The sequence below is a fragment of the Gadus morhua genome, chromosome 3, assembly GCF_902167405.1.
Source record: "Gadus morhua chromosome 3, gadMor3.0, whole genome shotgun sequence".
Lineage (NCBI taxonomy): Eukaryota > Metazoa > Chordata > Actinopteri > Gadiformes > Gadidae > Gadus > Gadus morhua.
In genome coordinates this window covers 1930326-1947931 of record NC_044050.1, presented here as the reverse complement: position 1 = coordinate 1947931, position 17606 = coordinate 1930326, and the positions used below count along the sequence as shown (strand labels likewise).

The following is a 17606-nucleotide window of genomic DNA, read 5'->3' as shown; positions in this document are numbered from 1 at the left end:
TAAAGGGCATGTGGCTGGCCCCTCACATTGCAGCTCTTAAAAGTTGAATACAGCAGTGCATTATGTGTTTAACTTTATACTATGCATTATTGTTCAGAAAACGTCTTACCTCAAGCTGTTTTCCAATTAATGAGCTAAATTGTTTTTATACAAATCACTAAAATATTGTTTTTGTTGGGAAATATAATTTTTGTCCCACTGCCCACATTAGATTTTGTTTTAATATTGGCTGTGACAGTATGTCACATAATTAATGTATTCAAATTTAAAATACTATGTTCATAGTAAAGGCAAACCCTGTCAGTTCTTAAATTATTTAAAATGTACTGACTGTATGTTGGTTAATTGAAATGCCATTTATTAAATGTGATCTTGTCTTCAACTGGTTTAAATTGTCTTTTGTGTTAGGAGCCAGTAGATTCAGTAAATAAAACACAATTTCAGATTTATTTTTTAGGTGAAAGACAGTTGAACAATTTTTAAATAGTCCATCTTTGTGTCTAAAACAAAGTGCAAACAATATCTGATCTGAAATTACTCATCAAACATCATTTGCATTTTAGTGCAATTGCTAAATATTTTTATGTGACACCAAATTATAAATCAGGAGTAGTTGGCTGTTGGCTGACCTATAAATTATATTATTAGTCAAAGCACTGTACATACAAGGCTATAAACACTTGCCCCATGCCTTTCAACATTGTTTTTAATATATAATAACAAATAGAGCATAGATTTAATACATTTCGGTTTCCCATTTTACGAGCTGAACACATGCTGATTACAAAATCATTAATCTAAGAAACAATACAGAGATCATATAGTCACATTTAAGACAGAAAATAACAGGTAAACATGTTCAGTGCTGCTATAGTGTCCTGCAGTCAGGTAGATCTGAAGTCAGCTGTCTTTGTGGGAACAGCCTGAAACAAAACAAAGGACATGGCATTATGACTCAAAAAAATCTAACACGTTTTCTACAGATATCCTAACTCTTCACAAAAATACTCTTTCTACAGCAGCATTATACTTACTATTAAAGGTGGGTGTGGATGTATGCTCTTAAAAACAGGTAATGTTCGATTGCCTCCTCTGAATTAGTAGGTTGGTGATGGGTAGATTATTTTCGGACATTGCCAGGCAACAAATGTCAAAAACAGTCTCATCGCATGGATATGGGCCTCTTGGCAGGGATTCCTCTCTGCAAGCTTGTATTTGCTGATGGAGTACTGCTCTGATGTGGTCTGTAGTCCCAAACAGGTGGGGAAGTCGGTACATCATTAGTGGTCGTCCACTTGGACAAACTGCATTCCTGCTGGGGCGATTTCTGTGGCAGTTCCACAGATGCGCAACTACATGCAGCTCCCTCTGGGGGATTTTTTTTTTTAATGATTAACATTCAGCTCACACATCTTCCCGAATATCCCATGTTGACTGTATATAACAGTCATTCTGTGCTTCTATTAAAAAGCTCAGCTGAAGCTTGAACAAGGTTTGAATTTATAGAAATTAAGATGGTGTCTTTATAGGTAAGTCTTTTTGCTACATTTCTTCCCTTACTATCCTAAAAAGGGATATTTTAACTAGAAGACAGCTACTCCTAGATTTGTCCATTAGGACTACCAAAGCCACTCTAGAATGCATTTTAGGAAAAATAAATAAATAATAACACTAGAATTGTGTTTGAACAGTATTTAGAGGAGAGGTACACCTATCCCAGCATCCAAAAACCAGTGCAATGTTGGCCTACAACTGGGGATATTAGTTCTGTTCTATGTAGCCTAAGTCAGAATAATTATGAGGTTAGCCTATAGCACAGTGAAGTATTATAGGTTAGGCTACTATTGCTTTAGCCTAGATATGTAGGCCTATAATAGCCTAAGGTATTTTTTTTTGTAAAGAACATTACAAGAAATGCAGCTCAAAGTGCTTTTCAATGATAAGTGACACACAGAACAACTACTTAGCTAAACAGAAAGAAAGTCATTTTAAAGCATTAGAGACATTTGTTAATAAAAGAGAATATCCATAAAAGAAATAATCAGTGAATAACAAAAGTAGGCTACCTCAATTATATCCAGACATGTGAACTGTATTAGATTTTTGTAGAGTAAGTCCCCTGAGAAGTGGTCCTGCTCCTTCAAATCTTGAAAGATATTCATCCAGTATTGTGCATGGTGTTTTCTTAAAAATCCCCACCATTGTTCAATCCTTTGGGTTATGATTACTTGAGCCGGTAATGTAGCATCTCTCAGAAAACTGGTTCCACTTCATCAAGGAAGAAATAACACGGGGATTGCTACTTGTGGTGTAAGCATGTAGCTATATGACCATACGGGAAAATTCATCGACAGCACCATTAATACATATGCCATAGGGTTTAAGTTTGTTGTGTGAATCGATGTGCCACAAAAAGTTTGGACCTGGGTTTATGTAAAGACGACGTCTTAGACAATTACGTTTCCTCAGTTGTACTCCTCGAGGGTCTAGGATTAAGAGCAGGTGCCGTATAGTTGTTTGAGTCACTACCAAGCCTGCTTGGATGCATTTCAGATGCATCAATTTGTATCCGTGAAGCATCCCGTACTGGTTCAACTGCTCCTGCAGGAAGAGAGCCACTTGTAGCAGGTCCGACTGGGCTTTCTCCTGAACAGTCCCAATGACTTCAGATGTCTGCGCAATGTTGACATACTTACATTAATGCCCTCCTCACTTTTAAGGAACATCCATATTTCCCAATGCCTCAACCCGAGCAGGAAATAAAATACGATAGCGTCGGATAGCGTCATCTTTGCCGGCCAATGACTTCAGATGTCTGCACAATGTTGACATACTTATTTTAATGCCCTCCTCACTTTTAAGGAACATCAATATTTCCCAATGCTTCAACCCGAGCAGGAAATAAAATACGATAGCGTCGGATAGTGTCATCTTTGCCGGCCAATGACTTCAGATGTCTGCGCAATGTTGACATACTTATATTAAAGGCACCCAGTGCAACTTTATGCAAACATTCAATGAAAAATAAACATTCAATTTCTAGTCTTTTTTACACGTAGTAAGTTTCAATAACTCCATGCCATTACATATCGACATTCAAGGAGCAAAGATGAGACGTCGTTGTGTGGTGAGAACTGATAGAAAATCGTAAACAACAACAATAGCCAGCAACGTTATTGATGAATGAGAGGCGTGATCCTTTTCTCGTAAACGAGATCCTTCTGTCGTAAATACGATATCTTATCTAGTAATTACGGGATACTTCACCCATTCTGAACCGGCGTTCTATCATTATAAAATCGTTATTGTAATATAGAAAAAATAATGTTTTTACCTCAGTCTAACCCAGTCTTCCCTTGGCCCAGCTTTCCTGATCAAATTTTCTCCCGAGATGGCGGCAAATGACGCGTTTGACGTCATCTCGGTAAAACTTTGCTTGCCTGCTAGAAGGGCCGAGGACTACAAACAACTGGTTCCACAAATTTGTGAGCCCTCCAATAAGGAATGAGGGGGGGCGGGAGCTCGTGTACGAGATGAAAACACAATGGGCCCCGTGCCCACTACCTCCGTCAGTTGACCGTTGCCCATTGACTTTGAATGGGGACGGATGCGCAATGCATTGTGGATCCGTCCGTTCAGTTGGAGCGTTCGCCACCGTCAGAAAGTTGAAAAATGTTCAACTTTTTCGGCAGCGACGGTTCCGTCATCCAATCAGATCGCGTATGCAAATTTAAGCACTGTGACGCGACTCGGGCTCTGACGATACTGGAAAGCGGGAAAGCGGGTAATCTTGCATCGCAACAAGCAGGAAGAAGCGGGAAGAACCCGGCGAAGCGATTTGATTGGCTTACGGATGCCTCTGCAAAGATTACTCCCCCATCCGTCAGCCACGCCTTCCCACAACCGTTGACTGACGGTGCAGTGGGCACGAGGCGTTAGTCACTGGCGCATGTGTCGTTGCTAGTTTACAACTGGCGCAGAGCGTTCTTTTCCCACCACCGCCACTCGCCGGTAAATTAGGGATTGATCATGCGCCCCAAGAGGCGGTTCGGCGGAAGGAGGAGGCGTGTTCTGGCGCAAACGGTATTTTGCCGTTTCTGAATACCATTGCGCTACTGACCAGGAAATACCTGGTTTAAAGTCAGTGGCGCGTTGTTCAGATGCTATTTTAAGGGCGCATGTGTGACCTTTGGTACACTGCAGCTCTTCTGCTTCTTATATGAACTCACAGAGACAGGTTGGGTGGAGCACTGGACTGGTTTATTAGCTGCAACATGGGACAACACACAACCAGTGTTCACATATATATATATTCAGCCGTAGTCCGTTCGAACACAACGTAAGCTTGGTTGCTTCTGAACTTTCAAACACAAACTTCCAATGATCGTATAGTGGTATTTACAACAAAAAACATTAAGTGATCGTATAGTGGTATTTACAAACAAAACATTAAGTGAACATACCTGCAACATGGGACAACACACAACCAGTGTTCACATATATATATATTCAGCCGTAGTCCGTTCGAACTATAAAAGAGGAGGCCCGCATTAGCACGCACATGTCACATACACCTCGTGCTCAAGAACTCCTCAAACATCACACACAAACAAACAAAACGCCTTACAACATGTAACATTAGATTTTACATGTTATGCTACATTTTAAACATCGTACTTTACATGGTTTGCATTTATAAGTTAACTTATGTACAAGCGGACAGAACGGCGACTTACCACAACGTAAGCTTGGTTGCTTCTGAACTTTCAAACACAAACTTCCGCCGTGGACTTTCAGAATAAAATATAAAATATTGGTTGGAGTCCCAAGTTTAACAGAATTTAACAAATAAAAGAAAGTAATTATTTACACTGTTACACATGCATACATGCGCATGCGATGCATACGGATTGCTTGTGCACCTCACGCATACACTTTGCTTCTCCCATCTACCTATCCACACATTCTTGGTAAATTATTTGGGAAAGAACAGCTGATGCAGCGGTGATAAGTTGTACTTTTAAATCAATGCATCTGCAAACACCGCACAGCAAACACATATTTTCTTGACAGAGACATCGTGTAGGCCTACATGCCCATAACTTTTAGGATTGATGAGTATTTGATCGTGAAAAACATTGTTTTACCGCGAGTGAGTGTTAAAAAGAATAAATGAATGCGGGCGCGCGTGTGTGCTCTGTTTAAACACATGCAAACTAAACACGTAACGCATGATACAATCAATGGCAATGTCTATTACCGCGGGGACACATGCATATTAGGATAGCATACAATACTGAAATAATGTTTATAATGTATTGCGTATATCATTAAATAGAACCACAGTTACCGCATATCATATGTTATATCATATACGTTTTCTTTGCCGAAATTTATTTGAGGACTCAGTATTTCTGAAGTTGTGGGAGAAAACCCCTTATTCCATGTGTGAATTAGGCCATATTATTCGGCAATAAACTGAGCCATTTGCAGTTTGAAATTCATGTCGTCACCCTCTTAAAGTAATGGCCTAAGTCACCTTTTTGCCAAAATGATTTTCTTGCCTAAATCAGCTCTTTGTGATGCTAGCCACCTCTGGTAAAATCCCCAACATCCTCAGTTGAACAGATCATGTGATCCTACCCGTTTAGTGTAATGGCCTATGTCAAGAGTGTGAATTAGGCCAATTTATTTTGCCTAAGTCACTAGACAAGAGTGACTTAGGCAATTTTATGAGCGTTTCAAGATGGCGGCCACTTTTTTTTTTTATTGCCATGATGCAGGACTCGTTCCATACTGGTAAGTGACATAGGCCTACCCTTCCTCATGGTCTGTTACAGTAGTGGGAAAAAAAAGAAATGCACTGTTTTGCCTCACTTATTCCAGAATTAATTCGGCCCAAGTCAGGTTCAAAATTTAGTAAATCACAAAGGCATGTTCATAAATTGGCCTAAGTCATCTTATCCTCTTATGTTACACAATTGACTGACATCATTATTTGTATATCAATAGTAATCTATTGTCATAACCTTTGTGTTTGAAATGATTCATAAATATCATATACTCTATATATGGTTCAGTTTTTTCTGTTTTCTGAACAACTTGAAAATATGACTTAGGCCATTACTTTAAGAGGGTGACGATGTGCATCTGTCTCATTGGAGACTGCAGACGCGCTGTCAAAATATCAACTCGTCCGATTCAATGGCTCATGGCTCTTAAAGGGGATGGGAGCTGGCACTCTCATTGGTTTGTTGGACGTTACGCCCAAACCACACCTACGGGTAACTAGGCTGCTTCAGACCAACCCTTTTGACACTTGCGCCGCGACGCAAGTGTCATTTATCCGCCTGTAAAAAAGCGATAGCGCCGTAGAACCGCCCACAAAGCTACTTGCGCTTTGCGCTTCCCACTTGCGTTTCAGACCGTTAAAATAGGGCCCAATGTTATGGAGGTAGATTTGTGTCTTTATTATGCAATCAAAATTAATAGGTTTGAGAGCAAAACTTTCCACACTGCAATCAAAAAATAGATTTGAGAGCAAAACTATCGACACTGCAATCAAAAAATGTTTTATTGCAAGATAAATTAATGTGATAAAAAAAAATATTAATGGGAATCCATTAATATTTAAGTTTTGTTTGCAAACCCAAAAGCTTTGTTTGCAAATCAAAAAGCTTTGTTTGCGAATCCTAAAGTTTTGCTTGCGAATCCAAAAGCTTTGCTTGCTGTTGAGCTGAATCTCGTGGGCGGGACCTACGCCGAAAGATGTAAGACACGTCTCTATTGGCCAGTCTCGATCGGAGTGACAGCTTGGATACATCCGAAAAGCCGCTGCCCCCCGACCGCCTCCAGAAGCAGATTGTCGGCCTGACGGACAGGGTGTTCGTTTGTGCCTCTCAATCCGCGGCGGCGTTCAACAACATCGCCCTGCTCTCCTCTGCCATGGTCTCCTTGTCGGCTGACGGCCTACGGGATTTTCAGGGCGCGCACGGGACAAGCCCATAAGGCGAAGCCTAGACGGCGTAGCCTACATGAAATAGAACTCCCTCTCTCGTTACTAACTGTGGATGTTGCCAAGCTGTGGGTTTGCAAACAAAACTTTTGGATTCCCATTAATATTTTTTTTATCACATTAATTTATCTTGCAATAAAACATTTTTTGATTGCAGTGTCGATAGTTTTGCTCTCAAATCTATTTTTTGATTGCAGTGTGGAAAGTTTTGCTCTCAAACCTATTTTTTGATTGCAGTGTGGAAAGTTTTGCTCTCAAACCTATTATTTTTGATTGCATAATAAAGACACAAATCTACCTCCATACAATGTCCGCCATGTTTCTTCACCGCTTTGCTAGAGAACACGTTTGCAATGCGAAACAGCCGAAGTGGATTTTGAAGATCTATAATTGGATTCGGACATTCAGGGCTATTTGTAGGCCTACGAGCCAGAATACAGCCAAGAAGAATTTACCCAAATAGAGGAGGAAGCTGCTGCTGCGGCTGCAGCTGAACAAGCCTTGGCTGTTGCCGAGGACGAGGAGCCAAAGCGCGCAGGTTTGCTCTGTTCGCCTTTAGACACTGACACAGAGTCCCTGTGCTGCAGTGAATTTCAGCAATTCCAGTTTCTTCTAGAATAAATGAATGAATCTGGCGAGGACGGGGCCATGAGTATAACCTCTCACCCAGGCTTTACGCCTCAGATGGGCAATATCCCATGATATCCTCGAATATTGTTTTCATCGCAAATTGTGCCGCTTTGTTCGCTAATGAAAACAAATAAATCCCGGCAAAAAGTGTTTTCTCGTATTTTTGGACTGTTCACGTGTAGAATACTAAAACAATTAATCGCCGAGGGCGGAGTGAATAGTGTGGAATAGCCCCCCCGAGACGTGAACACTCCACGCGTAGGCCTAGTATACTACTGTTCAATATATATAAATGTATAAATATATATATGTGTATATATATATATATATATATATATATATATATATATATATATATATATATATATATATATATATGTGTATATTCAGAGAAACGCTCTAATCCAAAATGCAAGGTTTTTGAGGAGGTCTGCTGTAAAAAACTTGTATAAGGCTATCCCTTATACACTACTTCTACCCTTTGATGCATTTGTTGTTTTGACACATACCCAAGTGGAGGGTGCACTGTACTATCTGCGCACACCCCATATCCCAATTGAAAAGCAATGGTTTGAATTTTGTTCTGTGTAGCACAAAATAAGTCGTACTCTGGGGCACGATTCAATGGATTACTTTTCGTGAGCATGAGAACGAAATGTTTTTGAGGTGGTCTGCTGTAAAAAATGATGCACTTATTGTTTGGACCCAAACATAAGTAGAGGGTGCATTATACTATCTGTGCACACCCCTTCTGAACTCTCTCTCTCTCTCTCCTCATGCATCGGTTTACATTTCATTCTATGTAGCACGAAAACATCGGAGAAACGCTCCCATTCAGAATCCCATCCCGTTGGAAAATCGTGCTCTGGGTCACGATTCAATAGAGTAACGATTCAATCGATTCAACGAGTATCACAGCGTGGATAATAGCTTCACAGCAACAACAAAAACTCTGGAGATAGAAATGATTGGACAGGAGTAAGGAAAGGAGAAGATGTGGCGATGAGGAGATATGGAAGGAAGTGGATATGTTGGCTCAGTGTCCACAGCGACATTTAGACGTTAAACAGTGATGGCGAAATAGATAGGCTGTATCTGTGTGTACAGAGGCTCTGAGAAGCTCCACCCTCCAGGAGGCTGAAGACAAGGCTGTAGACTGAAGGGTATGGAGACGGAGGGTTAGCGTTTTGTATGTTTCTGCTGTTGATTTCACGCCTCTTGAATTCCCTCAGGCCACTAAACTTGAGTCGTTGGTGTTGCCGGGGGAGGCGCGTGGGGGGGGGGGGGGGGGGGGGGGGGAGATTAATGTATTCCAGTTCATATTAATGAATATCATTTTTTTATCTATTTTTAAAAGTCACATTAGATCTAAATGTGTCTTCACTAATCCTAAAAAAAATAGACTGCTTTAAATGCACATACATTTGGCACCCTTTGAAATATCCCTGACACAACAACCAACAAGCCTCAAACCAAAGCCCATAATGACGTTAAGCTTTAAAGTTGGCACATCTGCAACATTTTCCTTGATAGTCTGACATCAATTATGTAACAGCGAACCCATTATGCAACTGCTGGACAACACGGCTCAAAAGACAATTATACAATTATGAAAGAAAGGGTTTAGGCAAGGGAAGGAAGATGAGGAGCAATGAGGTAGAGGAACAAGGAAAACAGGAGAGTCCTGAACATGGAGTGAACACAGGAGAGTGTCCTGGACATGGAGTGAACACAGGAGAGAGTCCTTGACATGGAGATGGATGAGGACAGAGAGGGAGCCAGAGAGTTAGTGCCAAGGAGAGACATCCAGTCCCACTCCTGAGGCCTTAGGACATGGACAGTTTGCAAGGGCTTAATAAAAAAGACCCTTCCTTATAGTCAGATGCTGGCATTAGAAAAATGAAGGGACCAGGATGAGGATGATGATGGAGAGGAGAATTTCAAATAGAGGCCATTTTTATCCAAAAGGGTGGAAGAGTTGAAAACTAGGGAGAGCTGAAACAGAGAGAGAGACATCTTTTCACTAGTGATACATTTGTTTTCCTGGTTCAGGAGATAGGATGGTTCTTTGATTTTGTGTATGGAAATGTGAACACCATGGAACTAACAACATTGAAATATTATAGTTTGAAAAGAAGGTCAACTGAATTTATTTTTTATTTTGAATTCACCTCTTTGATATTAAAATAGGCCATTTCAAGTTTGACCATTTCAAAAACACTAGATCACCCGTCGACGCCATTTTGTTTTCCAGACTCGATAAGTTGATTGACGAACACAGAGCTTGTGTGTTGCTGACGGATGTCACAATCTCTGTGTTCGTCAATCTACTTATCGAGTCTTGAAAACAAAATGGCGTCGACGGGTGATCTACTGATGGTAGAGGCTGTGTCCCAATTCATAGGACGCATCCTTCGTAGACCGCGTCCTTCGAAGGATGCGGCCTTCGTAGACCGCGAAGGACACTCCCGAAGAGGCCGAAGAAATGGGACGGTCTAGCCTACGGAGCATTTCTGGTTTACGTAACAAACCGTTACCGCCCTTTCACTTGCGTGACCACGCGCTGCTCCTGTCACCTAGCAACCCTGACAGCTGAACTGACCTGTTAGTAAACAGAAGTTAAACCGGACAGCGCGAAAAAAAGAAAACAACTAAAATTATTATTGATCATTATGTTTTTGTATATAGTAGTTTTATAATAATTGTAAATAGTCACATGAATGTTTGTTGTAAATAGTTGTATTGTTGTATATATGTTTTATAAGTTATATACAAATACATTAGTCAATACAAAAAAGTTAGTAGGTCTAAGGGTTTTAATAAATAGTTAATCAAAAAAGTTAGTTAAATAAGTTAATTTCAATAAATATGTAAATAATAATAAACAATGTGTTAAATATAACAGACCATAAGTTATTTGTCCACCAAACGCTCCAAAATTGAGAAAAACCTATCCATTCATTCCCTGCTCTCCTGGGCTCTTCTCTCCTCTGCCTCCCTTTGTAGCCTCATGTCCTCCTTTATTAACTGGAACATTTACATTTTACATTTACATTTAGGGCATTTAGCAGACGCTTTTATCCAAAGCGACTTACAATAAGTACATTTGTCAGAAGAAGTGCATCAATATATCGCTGTCGGTACAGAAAGGATGTTCATAGAACCAAGTGCAAGTACCACAATCGCTAGGCTAACCAATTCCCCGTGTTACAGCCATGATAGCAGCTACTGCAGTTGCTACACAGTTAAGTACAATAATACAATACAATACAATTCAACACAGTGTACAATGGTGGCCAGAAGGGGGAGGGTGGCTATGCAGTCGAGGTGGACTCTGAACAGGTGAGTCTTGAGTCCTTTTCGGAAGATAGTGAGCGACTCTGGAACATGTCTTCCTCTCCGTCCCTCTTTCTGGACCGTGGCCCTCGTTGTCTTTCCTCCTCCTGATCCTTGTCCTCCACCTCCTGATCCACCACTGCTGTACTTGGCCCTGGTGTGTTCTCAGAGATGGAGGCAATTAGGACAGGGGGGTTGGTGGAATGCCTCTGTCCCAATACCTCATCCATGGGGACAAACCAGGGCCAAGTGGCAGCACCGGGTTTCCCACCTACCCCTTCTCCTGACCCTGGATACTTGCAATCCTAAGGCAGAGGAAATCAATCATGGCAGTTAACAACAACAGCAGTATCAAAACAAATTTCAGCAAAAGTGTTTATTAACTTGCATGGCTAAAACAAATAATGTATATTTAAAAAAAAATGTACATACTTTATTTATTTATTTTAAATTGTCCCATTTTTTTGGCCTATTTTCTCCAGAATTGTCCTAAACACAGAGACATTATTAATCAGAGAAAACAAGAGACACATTTATCAATCGTGTTATTAGCCCATGTTAACAATAGGCCATTTATAATATATATATATTGACCATCTTGTAAAGGTTACATCTAAATTAACCCTCATCCTATATGAAGCCCATAATAATAAGACAACCAGTAGAAGTCAAAACACCCATTTTCTTTGTGTGTTTTTCTGCGAGCTGTGACTTTTTTTGTCTTTCTTTCTTTAATAACCCAAAATAGGACATTGTAGTAAACGATTTCTGGGGATGTTGTATCTGTCCTGCTGTTTAATGAGGGCTAATTTAACTAACCTTTACAAGATGGTCAAATGTAGATAGATAAATGGCCTATAATAATTTTTATAAACTAACTTACGATATAAATAAACGATTGTTTCTTTACCCCCAAGCCACACTTGCTGAGTATTTCATCCCGGTGAACAGCTCATCGTTCTCCCCCCTCAATAGAATAAATCGAGCAGTATGCTGCTGGCCCCCTAAACCAAAACCAAATGTTAGAATTAGTTTTGCTTTACACTACCAAACAAAAGCAGCTTAAATAGCAAAATAACCAAGTTAACTGTGTAATCAATCCCAACGTCTGTAACGTTACGGTCTGAAAACCAGGGTCCACAACCTGTGTTCGCGTTGGTCCATTTATCTAACGTTATAGAATAGCAAATTATCTATATAATTGCCACAATTTCGGTAAATATAACCATTTTAACCTCTTAAATTTGAGACTATAGGGCTTAACGGGTGTTCTTAGTTAACGTTACAGCGTCACTAACTGTAACGTTACCTTACTTATATTGCCTATTACTTTGATGAAAAAGTTTTAAGGGCCCTTGTATTTTTAACATTTGTATCGTTAAATACTCGAGTGACTAGAAAACAAATACTTACATTTAAATGCAGAACTTAAATCGCCATTCTCCGCCATCTCCATTGATTGAATGCGCAATGAATCTTGGGAGGGATACGTTGGGCCGTGAAGGATCTTGGGATACGTTGGGCCGTGAAGGATACAGCCGATGCATCCTTCAAATCCGGGAAAAGAAGGCTGCATTCGTAGGCCGCATTTGAAGGACCCTTGGAATTGGGACAGCACTTGGCGCGACGCTGTGACGCAAACGGCGTCGACGCATCCTTCGAATGCAGCCTTCGAAGGATGCGTCCTAGGAATTGGGACACAGCCATTGTGTGTATAAAACTGAAGTGAAATGAAAATTGAGCGGAAGTAAGTAGGTGGGCGGCGCCAGGCTAGGACTGGCTGGCTCCGCTTGGCAAAAAATAACATATTTGTGAATAAATGTTTTGAATTCTGAATACTGGACATGGTGAGCTTAAAGGCCGGTCTACAGAGAGAACAGGACCTGAACTAAAACCAGGCCGGTCTACAGAGAGAACAGGAACTGTACTAAGACCAGGCAGGTCTACAGAGAGAACAGGACATGAACTAAGACCAGGCCGGTCTCACAAGGCTACAGTTCATGACAGGACATGATTCGAATAATACAGGAGATTGAAATAATACAAACACAAAATACATGGTGGAAATACGCAGATGCAAATATGTAACATGACTCCTGAATGCAGGGGATGTTGGACTAGGAGGAAGTTAATCACACCATCCCCTTAGAGGGAATAACAGACGCCTAGATGTCAGCAGGACCCATCATGGCATGACCGATTCCCGGCTAATATCCAACATCGCCCAGGTAGTGTGTGTGTGTGTGTGTGTGTGTGTGTGTGTGTGTGTGTGTGTGTGTGTGTGTGTGTGTGTGTGTGTGTGTGTGTGTGTGTGTGTGTGTATGTGTGTGTGTGGGTGACAGAATTAGCAAATTTTTTACGACCACGGCTATGGAGCCATTCCATTCCATCATCATACGTAACACACACACAGACACACACACATACACACACACACACACACACAAACACACACACACACGCACCCTCTGAGAGGGAGTCAGTCATGTCACGTCCAGCCTGTGTGTCCTTGGACAGGATTGTTGATTATTCTCTCCATGGCGCTTTCCAGGCAGTCCATTCTTCCATCACCTCCCTCCTGTTTCCCTCCGTCTTCATCAAAGTTTTGTATTTTCATTTTCAATTTCATTTCATGGGCAGCACCCACTCTCTCTCTCTCTCTCTCTCTCTCTCTCTCTCTCTCTCTCTCTCTCTCTCTCTCTCTCTCCCTCTCTCTCTCTCTGTATATATATATATATATATATATATATATATATATATATATATATATATATATATTATATTGCTGTCCATTAAATTGATATATATATGTGCAATAGAAAAACATTTATCTTTTTTTTCCGCATACAGTTAAATATATATATACATATATTTGGTATATGTTAGACTGTAACCCATTACCTGGAAGACAATATGATAGGGGAGAGTACTAACAAACCAACTCCAAAACTCCAGAAACCACAAATGGTGGAAGGTTGGGCTTGGGGCTAGCAACCCCAACTCGCAAAATCCTACATGTTACAGAAACGTAGATGAAAACTAAAAAATCTCAAAGTCTTGGAAAGGAAGACTCTTCCCAAGCTAAAGAAACAATGACGACAACATTGAAAACCGCAAGGAGACAGTGCGTCCGAAGCTTCTTCTCACCCCTAGACGACCCACCACCATAGCAACATGGAACGTAAAGACCATGTATACAGGAGGAAAGACAGCTGTGACAGCAGAGGGGATGAGGAGGTACAATCTATCCCTCCTTGGTCTGGGTGAAACCAGATGGCTTGCGAGCGGAGAGTCCATACTGTACTCCGGGCACCCAGATGACCCTGCCCCACATACAGAGGAAGTAGCATTCATGCTTTCCAAAGAAGCTTAGAGGGCCCTTATCAGCTGGGAACCCATCCACTCAAGGATCATCACAGCCAGATTCCATACTACACACAAGAAAATAAAGCTCCAGGTAGTACAATGCTACGCCCCCACCAATGACGCAGCCGATGAAACCAAGGATCACTTTTTCAACCAACTATACCACATACTCCAGGCCAAGAAAGAAAAGGACATAATTATCCAGCTGGGAGACATGAATGCCAAGATGGGAGGAAACAATAATGGCTACGAACTGGTAATGGGAAGACATAGAGTAGGATCCATCGATGAAAATGGAGAAAGATTTGCAGCGGCTTGTGCAGACAACAACTTGGTCATCGCTGGGTCCATTTTCCCATCCATAAAGCAACTTGGGTTTCTGCTGACCATACCACAGAAGATCTGATTGACCACATCTGCATTAGCCAAAGGTTTAGGCATTCATTGCTGGATGTCAGAGTTAGAAGAGGAGCTGATGCTGGATCTGACCATCACCTGGTTACAGCAAGGATCCAGCTGAAACTGAAACGCATGAAACCCAGACTAGGAAGCGTCAAATTCAATGTACAGCAATTTCAGGATACAGGCACATCGGAACTCTACCAAGTCACTTTACACAACCTGTTCCAAGCACTACAATTACTACAACACCAGGAAGCAGAAACCCAAAGATCACATGCGAAAAAGTGGTAGGGAGAAGGAAAACAAACATCAAACCCTGGCTATCCAATGAAACGATCATGAAAGTGAGTGAGAGAAGGGGGAAGTAAGAGGTAATAATCAGAAGTAAAACCAAAGCAACAAAGGCAACAGTGCAGAAGGAATATCAAGCAGCAAACAAAGAAGTGAAAAACAGTTTCAAAAGAGAAAAAAATAAGTACATTGAGGATCTGGCAGGCAGAGGTAGCAGCAGGAAAGAACAACCTCAAGGAACTCTACCTTACAACAAAAAAGCTCACAGGCAAGTTCAAACAAACTCAAGTACGCATTAAAAACACAGGGAACGTTCCTCTTAACCAAGGAAGACCAACTAAAGAGGTGGACGGATCGCTTTAGACCACTACTTAACAGACACCCCCCTCAAATAACAGCAGCGATCCCACCAGCCGCAAACCTGTTGGCGATAAACTGCAACCCCCCAACAAAGACTGAAATCAAGAAGGCCATAAAGGCCCAGAGAGGAGGCAAGGCAGAGGGACCGGATGAGATACCAGCCGAAGCATGCTTCACCATCTCATGCAAATCATCTGGGAGGAAGAAAATGTCCCGCCAGATTGGAGAGATGGCAACATTATAAAGATTCCAAAGAAAGGGGACCTCAGTGGGTGTAAAAACTACAGAGGAATAATGCTGCTTTCAACACCAGGGAAGGTGCTCAACCGCATTACACTGTATACTCGAGAGACTCCAAAAGGTGGTGGATGAGAAACTGAGGGAAAACCAGGCCGGCTTCAGCAAAAGTAGATCCTGTGGAGACCTGTCTTAGTCAATTTCATAGACTTTGAAAAGAATTTTGACAGTGTGGATCGGGAGATGCTGTGGAAATTGATGGGGCATTATGGCATCCCACCAAAGTTCATCAGCAACATCAAGAACACTTACCATGGGATGCAATGTCAAGTTCTCCATGAAGGATGTGTATCAGAGGCCTTTGAGGTCCTGACTGAGGTGCGGCTGGGATGGTTGCTTTCACCCTTCCTCTTCCTCCTCTGCATAGACTTGACTATGAAACAGGTAACAAACAGCCGAAGCGGCATACAGTGGAGCCTGACCGAACAGCTAGAGGATCTGGATTTTGCTGAAGATTTGGCACTACTTACACACACCCACCAACAGATGCAGGACCAATCACACAAACTACGCTCGGGCTCAAAATCAACTCATCAAAAAGTAATGTGAATCAAGAACAAGAACAACACACCAATAACCATGGATCAAAACCAGCTAGAGGATGTAAACAGTTTCACAGACCGTGGGAGTTTAATTAATATAGAAGGAGGATCGGGGGGCGGGGGGCAAAGCCAGAATTGGGAAAGCAAGGACAACATTTAGCATCTAAAATAAAATCTTGAAAACAAAAAACATATCAGTCAAGACCAAGCTAAAAATATTCAACTCAAATGTCAAATCCACTCTACTTTACGGATCTGAAACCTGGAAGACAATCACCCACATACTTAACAAACTACAGACACTCTCTCTCCCTCTCTCTCTCTCTCTCTCTCTGCCTTCAAGCTGAGGAGATTGTGTTTTTGAAACTTTCCATGTCCATGAAGCCTGTTATTTGTGTTGGAGGGTAGACATGCTCATCGGATGTAGGGCTGCTGTCGCCAGCTTCTTATTATAACCCTCATCCGGGGAAAGGGTTATTCCTGAAGTGGCCTGAGATCGTGAAAACCTTGTTGTGACAACCACAGGTTCAGTAGTCTGGAGGGCGGGTTATCTTTTCTGAAGCAGCAGCTCATTGGCTGCTGTCAGATGATTCAAGTCGGGAGTTTATTGGTGCCTGCAGCCAAAAGATATGAGGCCAAATAAGCGGTGAAGAAACCCTAAAGACACGGACATGTTCAACATTTATCAATCTCCTCTCAGGGTGGGAGGGCTGGGCCCGGCTGAACCTTGGCAGGAGGCTCATCCAGACAGGGAGAAGCAAACAGCTTGAAGGATTTCCGCTTGTAAAGATCAGTGCCAGACAAGTCAGAAAACCGGACAGATTTTATTTTTGATGCAATTACAAGTCAAAGCTGGCCAAATTTGATTGGATATTGCTGCGAGTTGACAACCAATCCTATTAGGGGAAAACATGGTGGCGCAGACCAGCCTACCACAGGGAGGCTCTTTAATTAGAAATGACAATCAGAACACTCTGTTTATCAGCAGGGTTCTCCGACCTAAAGGATCAATGTGTGTGTGGTCTGCAGGCCTGCCCCTCCGTGAACCGTGTTCTTCCTGTAAAAGCAGTGGTCCAGTGGGGGGGAGTACGTGGCCCTGCTACGCTCCAGCCGCTAAGAACACCACACACTGTCTTTTGTCCAAAACATTTCAAATCTCCATCAAGGAAAAACTGAATACCAGCTAGCTTTAATGGCTGCCAATTAAATCTATTCCAATTATCATAAGAATAACGAGTGCACTGCATTAATTAAAACAAATGCCAAGGTGTAGCGGGGAACAGCAGGATTAGCATAGGCGCAGAAGAAAAGCACCTCCGAAAAAGGGGTACTTGTGGAGTGGCAGGGAACAGAGGACATGTCCATGG

At 41.7% G+C, this 17606-nt stretch overlaps 1 protein-coding gene and 1 long non-coding RNA gene across 3 annotated transcripts in view; one reads left to right on the top strand and one right to left on the bottom strand.

Annotated features, from left to right (window-relative positions):
* sgcz (sarcoglycan zeta) overlaps positions 1–17606 on the top strand; it is a 676366-nt gene that overhangs the window by 172101 nt on the left and 486659 nt on the right. The gene's annotated exons all lie outside the window — the stretch shown is intronic.
* On the bottom strand, positions 11246–12441 carry LOC115539850 (uncharacterized). Of its 2 annotated transcripts, none has more exons than XR_003976047.1 (3): positions 12395–12441; positions 11892–11985; positions 11246–11286 (listed from the first exon to the last, which is right to left on the bottom strand). It is a non-coding gene; the product is annotated as an uncharacterized LOC115539850 (long non-coding RNA). The 2 variants fall into 2 exon arrangements; XR_003976046.1 differs by lacking the exon at positions 11246–11286 and adding an exon at positions 11413–11470.